We start from the raw sequence: 15,967 nt of genomic DNA on the forward strand, positions 1-15,967 counted from the left end.
CTCTTGGTCCATATATATCACTCGATTAGACAAGCAAAAATGAGGGAAATTGATTGAAATGGGAAGAAATGAATAGAAATCTATTTTTCTTATAACTCATATTTTGAATCTCTCTGAAAGTAGAGAAAGTAAGAGATAAATGAAATCAATTAAATACTATTTTGTTATAATACCAAAATTGTAATTTTAGATAGAGTAGAAATTAAAAGATTAATTTGATAATATAACATTATATATAAAGGTTAATTTTGATAATACTAAAACTCTCAGTACGTCTCTAATTATACTTTTCAATTTTCAATCTACTTGGATTTGAATTCCATGGATCACTAAACAAAATGAACGGCATTCTTTGAGTCTATGAGATCTATCATCTATCATAGGTCTTGTTTCAATTATTTAAATATTTTATTTTACAGAATCATTCGTGTATATTATCTATACAAAAAAATTTCTCAATCTCATAATTATAATTTATTCAATTTATCACATTTGTATCTAAAATAAATAAATGATAAATTTGATTTTTGACTTAAGGAGTGTTTAAGCATTGATTTTTGTAGTCGTTTTTTTATTTTGTGATTTTTTTGGAAAATTTCCAAACACCACCTTAATATTTGATGGAAACTAAGCTATTTGGAGTTGGGTGGGGGTGGAGGTGGTGGTGGGGTGGTGGTGGTGGTGAAGGTGATGCGGTGGTGGAGGTGAGAGTAGTGTAATAATGTAGTAATGTTAGTAAGACTTTAATTTAAAAAATATTTTTGCCTTTTAAAAAGAAAATATTTTATGTTCAAAAAAAATTATTTTTCGTTAGCTACAAAAAATATTTTCTATTAATTTTTATTTTTCATCATACCAAACCTGACAAAAAATTTCCGTCTACAATTTGAAAATAAAATACGGCAATATTATGGAATACAATACAATAGTCAATTTATTACTTGTTTGGTTTGTGAGGATACATGACCTGACCTGACGAAACCTTTATTGCAACATTACATGAATGAACAATAAGGATTCGTGCTTATTAAGCCTTCTTAAACATGACTTTGAATGGCACATCACTCAGAGCCAAACGCCTCGTTCCATGCTCATCAATATAAATCCCAACATCTCTACAAATAACTTTGCAGACATCACACACCCCGGGACAGAAAACAAGCTTATAATCATCATTAAACTTCTCAATCTTAAACCAATTACTCACGGTTTCGGGACCAGGGTTTCCCTCGACACCACCAGTTGTTACAAAGTATTGTCTTGTTGACTCATCATAATTGGCGAGCCTCCACACAGTTGATTGAACGCAGATAGTCGCGGCAGAGAACTTGATGTTCAGATCGGTTGATACCCGAACCACGCCTTTTTTAGGGTTTACAAGAGAGAATGTCAATGGGAGGCCATGGTCGACCTCTTGTCGTGCTTGGACCACGTCGAGTGGGCACCTTTGGGTGGTGCTGGCTAGGGTTAGCCCACCACCTTTGCCGCGGAACACGGGCAGGATGTAGTAATCGATGCCTGCTCGGACCTCTTTGCCTTCTATGTCGCGGACTGGGCTGGGAGCAGAGCTGGCTGTGCTGAGAAATATCAAGTTTGAAGAGAAGGTAGAGAGAATAAATATTGAGAGGAATATTGTTGTCTTCATTGTAAAAGGTTTTTGTATACTTTATTATGTGTGACATTGATTAATATGCATGGCAAAGGAAGTGCTATTTATAGATCAAAGAAGGTGTACAGCTTTGACGTGGTGGGTTATTACACGTTATGTACCCGGTGTCTATTATTGAAAAATTGTCGCATATGGATAATATTGTCATATAGAAATGTTTGGGACCCTTTTTTTGAGATTTCATGACCCCAATTTTAATTTTGGCCTTTAATGTGTGTGCGAAGTTCACTCATGTAAGTGTGAGTCCCACATTGTGAGTGGTTGGGATGAGAGTAGAAATTGTAGGGGTCATGTATGTGTGGGGATTTCTATTACAATTGTATTATCATATCATAACTCAAACCAATCATCCAATAATACAAATATAATAAATCGACCAAAATTGAAGGAGGTTCTACCACATTCAAGTACAGATCTTGTTATTTCTTACAGTTTGGAAGTTAAAAATTGTTGAATGAATACATTTTCCACTGAGAAATCATATAAAATCTCAACTTTACTATAGGAATTTACACATTCGGCGACTAAAATTGCCGACTAAAACAAATTTAGTGGCCAAAGATGCACACTTTAGCTACCAAAATAAATTTAGTCGCCAAAGATAGGCACTTTAGCTACTAAAACAAATTTGGTCGGGAAAGGTTCTATTTTCAGCTACAAAGAATAATTTAGTCGGTGTTGATGTTACTTTTGGCGACTAATTTAAGTTTAGTAGTTGAAAATAGGATTTTGGACTACAAAAAAAATCTTGGTCTGTAAATGTACAATCTTTAGTAACAAAGAATAATTTAGTAGTTAAAGATGTTACTTTTGGCGACTAATTTAAGTGTAGTTGTTGAAAATAGGATTTTAGGCTACAAAAAAAAAATGGTCCCTAATTGTACAATGTTTAGCTACTAAGAATAATTTAGTCGCTATTTATCTTACTTCTGCCGACTAAATTATTTGGTCGGCAATTGTAATTAAGTTTTGGAGGGAAGATTTCCAATTTAGGAGAGATTCCTAAAACAATTAGCGACTAAATTATTCAGTTCGTCGGGAAAAACTGGTTTTGTTTCTTTTTGGCAACTAACAGACACTGGTCGGGAAAAAATAAACCTAAGAAATTAAGGTCGATCTGTCTCTCTCTCTCTCTCATTCAGGCCTCTGTGTCACTGTCTCTCTTACTCTCGCCTCACGCCTTTGTGACTCTCTGTCTCTCTCACTCTCACTCTCGCCTTTGCCCTCCTCTTTGTCGATTTGTCTCCGTCTGTTACACGAGCACCACCGCAAGGGTTACATGAGCACCACAGTCACTTCCAGGTATCTCCTCTATTTCGCCCTTTCTCTATCTCTCTCTATTTGTCTCTGTGTCTTCCTCTCTCTGTTTTCCTCCATTCGAAATTGTGAGGTGCCATATGTTGAAGAAGTGGAACAAGTATTGTTCCTTCCATCTCCATCGACCTCTTCATCACAGAGATCTTGTGTATTATCCATCTAATTCACTGCAAAACCACACTACACCCAACAACCAAACCACTAGTTTTCGAAGCATTGTCGTTTGGTGATGATGAACAGACCTTGCTGAATTGATTGGAGTTTAATAATCGACCTAGCCCCAAATCGACCCAGCCCCAAGCTTCTTTTCCATACTCCATCTATGAGGATGTTGGTCATGACCCATTAACAAACATAGCATTGATTCCCATTGAGTTCCGTTCACTGAATCACCCACAAAAACTACTCTCTTCCCCCTGATCAAAACCAGCATTTTTGTTTAGTTGAACCTAGGAAAAAGAACAACCTTCTCTCTCTCTCTCTCTCTCATTCCTTTTTCTCTCTCTGATTTCAATGGCATCAGATTGAACACCTCTATTCAGGTACCCCTCTCTCTCCTTCCAATCTAGTTTGGTAGAACTATTGTGTGTGCCTCTTTGTGTTTTAATTTAATGTTTCAACTGTTGAACGCATATGAGTTTAACTGAAATGCTTGGGTAAATCACTAAGTGGGGTTAATTGGCTCAAATTATAAGCATCTCATATTAGCCAATTGAACCATTATTACACTCTTTCACATGTTGAGTTCAACTTCAGGCAATTGAGTATAGCACCTTAGCACCTTAAAAAAGAAAAGAAAAAAAAAGGCATTAAAATTAGCGTAATAGGACATATGGTTTGGTCATGTACAATGAAAACCTATAGATGTAACCATAAGGAAGGTGGATGTGATCACCACATATGAAACTGTAAGTGGAGGGGAAATTCAAAACTGAATGCGATAATAAAAAAAGATATGCATTTGTTTAATCTAACTGAGAATATAGCCTTTGACAAAGAAGAATGACGAAAAAATATTCAAATACCCCACTTTATTGAGAAACAAGGCTTAATTCCATTTGGTTTGGTTTGGTTTGATTTAGGAGAAAAGCAAAACCTAATGATCTAAGATTGGTGACTGACAGTGACACATAATTTTGACTATCAAGAGCACAATGAGTTTGTTCTATGTGATGTGTGCATTTATTCAAAACTTAATAAAGTTAAAATTTGTGTTCAAGCCCATGCTAGTCTCTGTGGTGACTAGTGACTTATTGTTTCATTTTTTTGTGCAAAAATGGATTGAAATTATAAGACAAGCATGCCGTAGTGTGGATTTCTTGAAAGATCAAGATGTAATCAGGATTGTCCTTAATATATTGCAGGTATGTTTTACGACTAAGACAATTTTTCTCGACTCAATGAAATTACATTATTTGCTGTACTTCCAGAACTTGGTTCTCTCATGAGATGGAGCATTATTTTTTCTAAGCTTCTTCTTCTTCTTCTTCTTTTTCTTCTTCATCATCATCATCATTTATCTATTTAGTTATTTTCTTTGGGGGTGGGGTGGGTATTCTATGTGTGAGTTGATGTGAAATTGAAACCACTTAGGGAGTCTTTGGCAACCCATGCTTTATTATTTGACTTTGTTTTACTACAACAGAATGCACTATTTTTTTATTTTATTTATTTTTTTAGCATGGAGATATTTGAACATAATAATGGTATTTTTTTTGGTCAAAAATATCGAGTAATACAGGACAAAAATATTCAGTTCTTTGTATGAGCACACTCCTTGGAAGTAGCAAGGATTGAATGTAACAAAAATTTACCATCCTGACAGAGGACTTAGTTCACTTTTCCAATAAAAATTACTAACATGATATTATACTGTATTTCAATAGTCTAAAAAAGAAAAAAAAAATTATTATACCACATTCTGAAAGAACTTTAATATTACTTAAGAAGTTCAAAATCATTTTGTATTGATCCAAAATGAAAACTATGGCTTTCTAGTGAATGATGTACATGAATATTTCCCCATTTAAAATCTTTTCGCTTTTTTTTTTCCTTACTCGCTGTACATTACCCCATCATAACATTGTCATTATTAATTCAGTAAGTTGAAATTTGGTGCAAAATGCCAGCTACAAACCTCTTCATGTCCAAATTAGTCCAATGAATACACCAAGCTGTAGAAATATTTCTCATTCTTAAGGTTTTCGAAAGGAATGAGTAATGACAGTATCATGAACAACATTTTGAAAGAAGAACATGTATGGCACCAATCCTTCGGAACATGGATAGCTAATTTAACTAGCCTAAACTTGTAATATGCAAGAAGTTTAGTTTGACTACATTTGAAAGCCATGAAAGTGCAGTAAATCGCAACAACAGATCACAAATCACATATCCCCATGCATACAAAAGATCAATGTGATATAATTTGAACACATCAATTTTCAGTTGTCATCTAGAAGAAACATTCAAATTTGAACCATAAAGAAGAATTCAATGTATGTCGATGTTATTGATATTGTGATTTCAATCAATTCTCATATTTGAAATTACAGAGAACCACTGGGGTTAGCCCAGTGGCCAGAACCCAAGTACCTCACTAGGAGGTCAAGGTTTAACTCCCCCTCCCCCTCTAATGTACCCAAAAAAAATATAGAGTAATTTTGCAACTTTTACAATGCGACTTTTACCTTTCACCAAGCTACACAATAGTACCCCTGCAAAACTTTTTAAGATTTCCTCTTCATTGGCTGTAATTCACACAGAAGATCTTCAGTGACAACATAAGACAGCCAACACAAATGCTAAACATACAACACCGGCATTCTGCACAAAATTGCCCTTAGATGGCAACCGAACACGGGGATGTGGCAAGCTCGGATCCATTGTTCATCTTGCAAGGGTCCAAGCTACATCTGAGAGGAAGTAATTTGCTTCACCGTGGCCATAAAAAGAAATATGGCTGTATCAACCATGCCTTGAAACTCAAATGTCAAGCCAAGGAAACACATCTTTTTGGGTGTGCTATTTCTCAAATGCATTCATACAGATCTTCTCCAGCAACAATGGCCAGTCTTCTCCAAGTTGCTGTGGATTTAACTCCATTGCAACCTTGAAATCAAGCAATGATATTGGTGTCATTACAAAGAATTGTAGACATGTTCCAGATTGACAAGAAGAAATGTAAGTGCCCTTGTTATGTACTTTTTTTTCTTTCTTTCCCTCTGCGTTGGCTATGGCGGGGAGTTGGCTAATATTACATTGTTATTAAAGGGTTCCATTATTTGCATCATTTGGATCAAATGGTTGTTTTTGTTAATAACTTAATAATGTGAATAAAGGTTCACTTTGTGGATTGAACTTTGTGATAAATTAAACAACTTATCCATTGAAGGAGTAAAACTTAGGGGTTGTTTAGGGTGTCCTAAATAAGTGTACTTTTTGTCTTTTTGAACTAAAAAGTTGAGGAAAAAAATATGGTTGTTTGGGTTAACTTTTTGACTTTTTATGGAAAAATGTGTATTAAAAAATTATATAAATTAGTGTGCAGGGGAAAATTAGGATTGGGAGTTGTGCAGCCGTAATTTTTGACTTTTGGTAAATAGTGATAACTTTTTTTAACTTTTTGAGTAATTTTTTGACTTTTTGGCAACTTCCCAAACTTGGCCTTATCAACTGTGACTCATGGTTTATCATTGGTAATATATTCAGTGAGAGATTTGAATTTGAATCCATGTGTTCATTTGATTTGAATTTGAATATGAATTTATAATTATTTTACGAATCTGGTTCTGTTTCTAAATCTTGTGTAGGACGAGAGAAGAACTATGGACAGAGAACTAGTGCTACAAGTTTTACTTTATGCCTTGGAAATTACGATAAGATGGATATCAAGTTCATATTATTGCAGCATTACATTTTCATGTGCCATAATTCTCATCTTGGCATAGCTTACTCCTTACTCATGGCACTTAATTTGCATATTTACTAACCATGACTTTTCAAGAGGTTGTTGAACTGCAACTTCTTTTCATAGTATTGATTTCATTTTGTGTTTATCTTGCTATGTGGACTTGTTCTTTAGTATGAGTAATCTATGATTCTATCTGCCTTGTCTATGATTTTATATTTTACATCTATTCATTCATATTACTGTTGAAATGCATGTCAAACATACATCAAGGAATTATTCTCATCTATTCATTCATATTACTCTTGCTATGATTTTACATACGTGCATAGTATTACTCATGTCCAACTGCTGATTATGAAAATTGGAGCTTGTTTCTTAATTGCCAACCCTGTAATCATGCTATAATGCCATCTTATCCAACAACTTAAAACCTTCTTCTTCTTCTTTTTTTTTTTTGTGTGTGTGTGTGTGTGTGTGTGTGTGTGTGTGTTAATTGGTTCATTTATCTATTTATATTTGCCATGCTTGGTTTATTTATTAATTGGATTAAATCATAAATTAAGCACCTAAGATTCACTAGTCTTTATTAATACATATTGAAACAACTTTCCATCATGTAAAAACAAAGGTATGGGCTTACAGTTGTGGTCTGTTTATAAAATGTACTTTTTTTTCTTTTTATGTGATGTTATTCATTGGTAGTAAAAATATTCAATAATTTTAGTTTATATAGACTCTGTATGTCTATGTTTATTCTGTATGTATTTGCCTGAAGTTCAACTATAAGTATTTTCCAACATCAATAATGAACATAATAACTAATACTTGTGTGCAACTTTACTTTTGGCCTTTTTGAAGTATTCAGAGGAAGAAATGTGGGTGACATTATAGGGATACATATCGGCATGTAACTAGATAGTAATATCTTGCACATGAAACTATGTTCTTAAACTAGATGATTTTGTCTTCAAGCATACATAATGTCGAAATTTGATAATATTACATAGTTATTTGAAACATATAGATTTTGTGCCTTCAATCATACATAATGTTGAAATGAAATTACTATTACACAGTGATTTGACATATATAGCTTTTGTGCCTTCAATCATACATACGGTACGTAAATAGGACACCTACATTGGGAGTTAGAGTTGAAAATGTCATAAACTTAGTCGAAGAAAGGGATTCGGGGGGCGAAAATGCAAAATAGCCCCCGAACCAGTACTTCTACGTAACGGGAAGCTTCTTGGTGATGTAACATGTAGGGACGGATGGTACGTAAATAGGACACCTACGTTGGGAGTTAGAGTTGAAAATGTCATAAACTTAGTCAAAAAAAGGGGTTCGGGGGGCGAAAATGTAAAACAGCCCCCGAACCACTGTTTTTACATAACGGGAAGCTTCCCGGTGACAAATGTGACATGTAGGGACAGACGGTACGTAAATATGACACCTACGTTGGGAGTTAGAGTTGAAAATGTCATAACAATAGTCGAAAAAAGCGTTCAGGGGTCGACAATGTGTTTATGTGGTAGAACATGAAATGCCCATGTTGTGGGTAACTATTTTGGTAATACTATAGTTTGTTTAACTCTTTCCTTATTAGTTAAACGTGGCACAATATTTTTGGTAAATTCTTTTGTGCTTTTGTTGACTGTGGCCCTTTTAATTGTCATAAACACAACTTTTGGCATTAATTCATAGAATCGATGCTCGTCTACCAGTCCATGTTTGGGTGTCTTTCATTAATTAATAGCTATTACTCTCCTTGGATTTTAATGTTTGAAATTAATACAGTTGCTATACAGTTGAAATTAATACAGTTGCTATATAGGCACCAAACTAATGAATTTTATTTTTTTTTTTTGCAGATGGTTTTGGACATACAAATGTGGATATATAATTTTTTGACAATTACGGGAGGGCATTGTTCTTATATCTCTATCCGTATATATAGTGGTTCGTACAAATTACTTTTTTGGTGTGGTAAATATCCGATTAAATTTGGCATGGTAGAAATTAGCATAGCACGTCGTACAAAATAGTTTTGGGGCAGTACAAATTAAACTTTTGTTGTGGTACATATGTTCTTTTTGTTAATTAATTTGGTTATTCCTGTATTATGTATGGATTTAAATTATTGACGTTAGATTAGACTTAGAGTGTATGGAATTTGTATTATATATAGAATTGGCCGTTCAAGATTAATTTTTTGGATGCTTGGAATTGAAATGTGTGCATGTTGTTAAATACTTTAATGGTTGATAATATATTTTAGTGTTGATGGATTATATTGTTTATACAGGGTACAGGTTGTAATATAAATGAATACAGGTTGTTTACAAATTTTTTTAAAAAAATAAAAAAACAAAACAAAAAATTATTTGGCCACCAAATGTTTTTGTAGCCAAATAGGTAATCAAAAGTTTTGGCTACTAATAATTTAGTACCAAAAACATAACCCAAAATGTTTTTGCCACCAAATAATTAGTAGCTAAAAAATTTGAGAATGAGAGAAAGAAACTATTGGCCACTAAATTTTTTAGTCACGGAAAAAAGGGTATCATTTGGCGACTAAAACTTTTGGTGGCAAAAAGTAAAGAAATGAATCTTAATAGGTTTTTGGCTACGAACAGTTTTAGTCGGCAAAAGTCACCACGATTAAGGTAGAACTTTTAGTGACTAAAAATTTAGTCGCGGAAAGGTCACGTTTGCCGACTAACGAAGGATTCGTAGAAAAATGTTCACTTTCGGTGACCAATATTTTCGTAGCAAAAATGAACACCTTTCCCGACTACATGAGCGTAATAGGCAAAAGTCACATTCGGTGACTAACGATTTTAGTGGCGAAAAGATACCATTTGCCTACTAAAAGAAATTTAGTAGGGAAATGTTTCATTTTTTGGCGACCAAATGAAGTTTAGTCGCCAATACTATCGCCGACAGGGTATAGGCGACGAACTTGGCGACAAAAATATTTGGTCGGTAAATCATTTCAGCGACCAAATCTATGCCTTTTGCCGACCAATAGTTTAGTAGCCAAAAGTGACATTTGTTGTAGTGCTTGATCGTTATGTTTAGGTTCTTAGGGCTCATCATGTGTCCTATTTCAATTATTTGAACATTTCATTTTGTAAGGCATTCTGTGTACATATATCATTTGTGAAAAAAAAAATCACTATGATAATTGTAACATCTTCATTTTTATTGCATTTTTTTTCAAAAAATGGAGAGTTTATTTTTAAAAACACACTTATCATTCTTTTAAATAAATTAAAAAAAAAAAAAAACAAACGTGATAAAATGAGAATGTTACGATTATCGGATTGACTTAATTATTTTAAAATGACATACATAAAAAGTCTTACAAAATGAAATGTTTAGATAATTGAAATAGAACCAACATGAGCCCAAACATTTGAATTTTAATACAAAAATTATCAACTTAAATCATGTTGAGAATTTTCAGCTCGTTGCCATTTATCCGTAAAATTGACAGCTTTGTTTTAGTTGTTTTAGATCAACAGTTTAAGCAAGTTAGGCGAGATTAAAATATAAAAACACATTACTGAACATTTTTTTTTTGAATAGCAAGAGAGATCTATATTGATGAAAGCATACATAGTATGAGGAAAACATCAATAAAGAGGGGCTTGGAGCTAGCACAAGCTCCAAGCTCCGGTTGGTGAGAAACCAACAAAAAGAACAAAGCAACAAAATAACAAGCAGAACAAAAATGCAGCACCAAGACAAATCAGAACAGAACAAGCCCAGAAATGCAGCACCAAGACAGATCAGAATAGGTCCAGAATTACAACACCAAGACAGAGCAAAACAAATCAGAACAAAGTAAAACAGAACAGATCAGAGCAAGACAGATCAGCATCAGAACAGAATAGCAAGATAGCATTGACTGCAACTGGACTGTATAATGCAAGATGACTACTAGGACCTAGCACCAAGGCAATATCTGATTTGTGGGAAGCTGAAAAGAAAGTCATTAATTGAAAATGGACATCTCTTGGATGCAGCTTTATATCAGAAGGCTAATCTGGTGATAATGAGTTCATGAAGATCCTGAAGCTGTGATTGAGAGCCTTGGAAGAGACACTCGTTTCTGTGTTTCCACAATGACCAGAAAGTCACCAGAGGAATTGCACTCCAAATCCTTCTTTCTTCAAATGTACAGCTATGCCCAGCTCACCACTGAAACAGTCCTTGAATAGACCCAGGGACCACCCAAACAACCCCCTACCATTGCAGTAACTCAGACCAAAATCTCCATACCATGGGGCAGAAAATTAGCACATGTTCAATTGACTCTTGCTGGGACTTGCAGAAAGTACACAGGCTAGACGAATCACTGACCAGAATTCCAAGCTGCTGCAGGAAAACTAATGTTTTAACCTTATTTTTCCATGCAAGCCTGCCAAAGAATTGCATTTTGGGAGGAAGATAATTAATCCACACCCATCTACTGAAGATGGCATTAGGCCCAAGAGCAAGGTTAGTATGGTTGTAGAAAATAGAAACAAGGGTCTGACCAGGTTTAGTAGCAGACCATAGAGCCAAATCATTAACCTGAAGATTAAATGCAGGTGCTCCTATTAAAATTCCATTAATTCTGGGTAGCTCCTCTTTTTCCCATTCAAATAGATATCTCCTGAAGGTGAGTGGCCAATTGTAAGAGCTGCTTCTGATCTCCACAAGGTCTCTAATAGATCCCTCCTTATCGTTAGATAATTGAAATAACCTTGGGAATTCATCTTTAAAAGACATATCTCCAGACCATTTATCATGCTAGAATTTTATTCTACAACCATTGCCCACTCTTAAATGTAAGTTAGAAACATAAAAAGTGAGTAAAGGTACTTTCTACTCAACTACTGATACAATATCACTCCATAGTCTAGATAGGATAATGCTTGAGTTAAGATGAGGCAACTATTTTCCTCCAAGGAAGCTGTATTTACTGCAGAGGACCCTCTTCCATAATGAGTCATGTTCCGAAGCAAATCTCCACCACCATTTGAGAAGCAAGCACACATTCACATCTCTAATTCTTCTTATGCCTAGCCCACCTTGCTTGATACTCTTAGATGCTTCCGACCATTTCACTAGATGGATTTTCCTCTTCAATTCTGAGCCCCCCCCCCCCAATAAGAATAAAGCTTGAATTTTGTCTAACTCCTTAGCTATACCTTCAGTTAGTTTGAATAAAGACATGAAATACACTGGTAAACTAGATAGCACTGCCTTCACCAATGTTAATCTTCCTGCAAAAGAGAAGAATCTCCTTTTCCACCCAGCAAGTCGCATTTTGAATTTGTTAATGATAGGTTTCCAAGTCTTCTTTCTCCTAGGGCTTGTACCCAATGGCAGGCCTAGGTAGTTTAATGGCAATCTCTAAGCCTTGCAATTAAGTAAGAGGGCAAACTCATGAAGATCTGGATCAGGGAGACCAATTCCACAAAGCACACTTTTATGATAGTTGATTTTAAGCCCTGTAGCTATTTCAAAACATCTAAGAATCTGCTTCAAACAGAGAACTTCGGACATCTCTGCTTCACAAAATAGTAAAGAGTCATCTGCGAATTGAAGGTGAGGGATCACTACCTGATTGGATCCAATGACTGTCCCTTGTAACAGATTCAGATTTCTAGCTCTCTGCAGAAGTATATTCACTGCTTCTGCGACCAAAATAAATAGGAAAGGTGAAAGAGGATCACCTTGCCTAAGGCCTTTGTGAGGTCTAAATTCCATGGTTGGTGAACCATTGACAAGGACTGAGAGTTTTGCAGTAGAGACACATTCTCTTATCCATGAAGTCCATTTAACACCAAAGTCAAAATTTGCTAACAATGAGAATAGGAAGTTCCAATTAATGGAATCAAAAGCTTTTTCGAAATCTAACTTAAACAGCAGTCCTTTTTTCTTAGATTTGGACCAACTATCCACCACCTCATTTGCGATTAGGATACCATCAAGGATATTCCGTTCACCCAAAAAAGCTGACTGAATATCTCCTATAATCGTGGGTAACACATTACTGAACATTGATCCTTCCATTTTTAAAATTTTCAAACAATTTTTTTTTCTTCTTAATTTCACATTCTAACACAAAAGTTACAAATTAATTGAATGCATTATTCAAAATCATATTTTACAAAACCAATATACAAAGGAATCAAATAAGGGAAAATGCAGCCAATATTCTCATTCTATATGATATAATGATAATATTTGAGTACTAAATTTTAAAATTATTTGAAAATATTGTTAAAAATTAATTTTTAATTTTTTTAATTTTTTAAAAAAATATATAAAAAATATAAAAAATAATATGAATCAAAATAAATTAAAAACTCAAACCTAACAACACCCACTTTTCCACCCACAGCCGTGCTGCCGACCACAACTAACAAAAGTTTTCATATTTAATAACGGCAACAAAATCAAAAATATTAAATTATGGCATGAAAAGTCAACTGGTTCTTATCTTCTCCCACGCAGAGTAACCTCCTTGAATTGAATTTATGCTAGGCAACTTATGAAAAGTCAATTAATTGCGGCCAACATTAAACATGATTTTGTTTATTTTTGATAAAAATGAAAACAAAAAACATGTTAGGACATGATCACATTATATTCTCATTCTATATGATATAATGATAATATTTGAGTATTAAATTTTAGGATTGTTTTAGAAATATGATTAAAATTTTTAAATTTTTTTTTTTGAAAAAATATGTAAAAAATATGAGAGATGATATAACTCAAAATAAATTAAAAGTTAAAAGATTATTTTTAACCATTTTCTCAAAATAGTCCTTAAATATAACGTATAATGCTATAAATACAACAACAAAAAATTATAAAAATAAAATATATGGTTCACATTTATTTTAAAGGTAGATCAATGTATCAAATTTGATACTTGCAATAAATTATTCAATTTTTTGCTAAATCCCATAAAATTCATCAATTTCACACATTACAACTAAATTACAACTTATTTTTCCAAATAATCCACATGTTTCAATTTCATCCAATATGGGCTAAAACAAGGGTGACTTTGCCAGCTAGAATTTTCTTCAAAACACTTTAGAATTCGTTCAGTTGTTAATTAAGAAAAGAAAACAAATTATAGAAAAAATTGATTTTTTAATAATTGTAGTACTTTCACTTTCCAATATTTGTTTGGGCAAATTACTTAAAAGTTCTATTTAGAAGAAGATAAGTCTATTTAGTCTCACAACTTTTTGAATACTCTCAAAAGTTCATTACATATTTTTTTTCTTCATTTTTCTCTATGTTCGTTGTTCTCTACCTCTTTCTCTTCCTGATTTTTGGTGACCTGCGGCCATTCCTTACTTCTTCTCTTTCTCTTTCTAATATATAGTCACTGATGACCGACGACTATCATTGATTGGGGTTCACAGGCAACCACCGACCATCAGATGAGACGAGTTTACCCTTACCGGCCATTCCTTACATTTACCGACAACGAAAGGGACGACAAGGAAGATGAGTAGATCTACATCAGATCTGAGTAAATCTGCATTAGATTTGACTAGATCTAAACTAAAAATAGTTATCAGTTCTCTCTATATCTGTTTCTCTCCATTGATTTCTCAATTTTTTTTACCTTTTCTCCGTTACACACTTCTATTTTCTTATTTTAATAGAGATTTTTTTTTTAAGTTTTGAACAAGTTGTTTTTAAATTTTAGTTACAGGCGGTGAAAACTGTAAATTTTTACAGTTTCAATTTTTTTGGTACTGAAATGAATCATGCTTTAAAAATGTAAAATTTTACAATTTCATATCCTTTTTTAGAATTGTAAAATTTTACAGTTTCATAACATGTTTTTTAGTTTGATTAATAAAGATAAATGCTTAAAAGAATCATACTTTGAAATTGTAACAGTTTACAGTTTCAAATCTTACTTTTCAATTTGATCAATATTAGAGATTATTTGCTTAAACATTACAAAAATTAAAAAATAATATATACTTTTTCCCATTGTTGTTTGTTGTTATTTTTTTTTAATTTTTTTTTCCTTTCAATTTATCAATATTTAGCACATTTTGCTATGTTTTTTCATTATAATTTCTCCATTTTATTTATTTATTTTTTTGGACAATATTCTAGATATTCCGGTGAATCTCCGATGGTATTCTTGACGTTCAACGAACATTTTGGACATTCCAGCGATTTTCAGTGATGTTCAGAACACTCCAGCGATACCTGGTGACTTTTCAGTGATATTGAATATTCCGGCAAGTTTTCGATGACTATTTGACGGAAGTTCGAGGGTGATGAGATGCAGTAGCATTTTTAAAGTTATAAATTTTTTTTTAATAATAATTAAAAATATATAAGACTAATTGATATAAATATTTTCTTTTGAGATTATAAATTTTGAATTTTGTGTATGAAATTTATTGATAAGTGTCCTTATTTATTTTTATGTGATGCGAAGTAGTGGGCTTGTGGCTAAAACAGTGGATCATGTCCTGTTTTTGGGCTCATGAAATCGAAGCTCCAATAAGGACCGTGGGCGGAGGTGTTCTGTTATGTAGGTGCCGTTTAGTAAAACTTACGTTTTCAATTTTCTATTTATATTTATAAAAATTTCAAATTTCAAATAAAAATTTGTTTGGTAAATTTTTTATTTATAAATCAGTAGTCTCAATTTATAAATTTGGCTAAAAAATGTAAACTCAAAAAAAGTGTTTTCGTTTTCAGTTTTCATTTTTTTTTTAACCACCCAACACACAAGCCACCACCCGCCACCATTTTCTACCACCGTCTTCCACCACCACCACCCACCTGCCACCACCACCCACCACCCACTTGCCACCACTACCCACCACCCGCCACCACCACCCACCTACCACCCACCACTCACCTGTCACTCACTCGCCACCACCACCACCCACCCCTCGCCATCACCACTACCACTACCACCACCCACCTGCCATCCATCCGCCGCCACTCACCACCGCCCACCACCACTACTCACCACCCACCTGCCACCACTATCCACCACCACCCACTAG

General features: G+C 33.9%; 1 long non-coding RNA gene and 1 pseudogene across 1 annotated transcript; one reads left to right on the forward strand and one right to left on the reverse strand.

Moving 5' to 3' along the window:
* Nucleotides 1-1,027: 1,027 nt before the first annotated feature.
* Nucleotides 1,028-1,667, reverse strand: LOC145812709 (miraculin pseudogene; annotated as a pseudogene).
* Nucleotides 1,668-4,257: 2,590 nt separating this feature from the next.
* On the forward strand, nt 4,258-6,049 carry LOC114284829 (uncharacterized). The gene is made up of 2 exons (XR_003637048.2): nt 4,258-4,350; nt 5,752-6,049. It is a non-coding gene; the product is annotated as an uncharacterized LOC114284829 (long non-coding RNA).
* The last annotated feature ends 9,918 nt before the right edge of the window (nt 6,050-15,967 follow it).

The sequence above is a fragment of the Camellia sinensis genome, chromosome 15 (assembly GCF_055761805.1).
Source record: "Camellia sinensis isolate YWXY chromosome 15, ASM5576180v1, whole genome shotgun sequence".
NCBI lineage: Eukaryota > Viridiplantae > Streptophyta > Magnoliopsida > Ericales > Theaceae > Camellia > Camellia sinensis.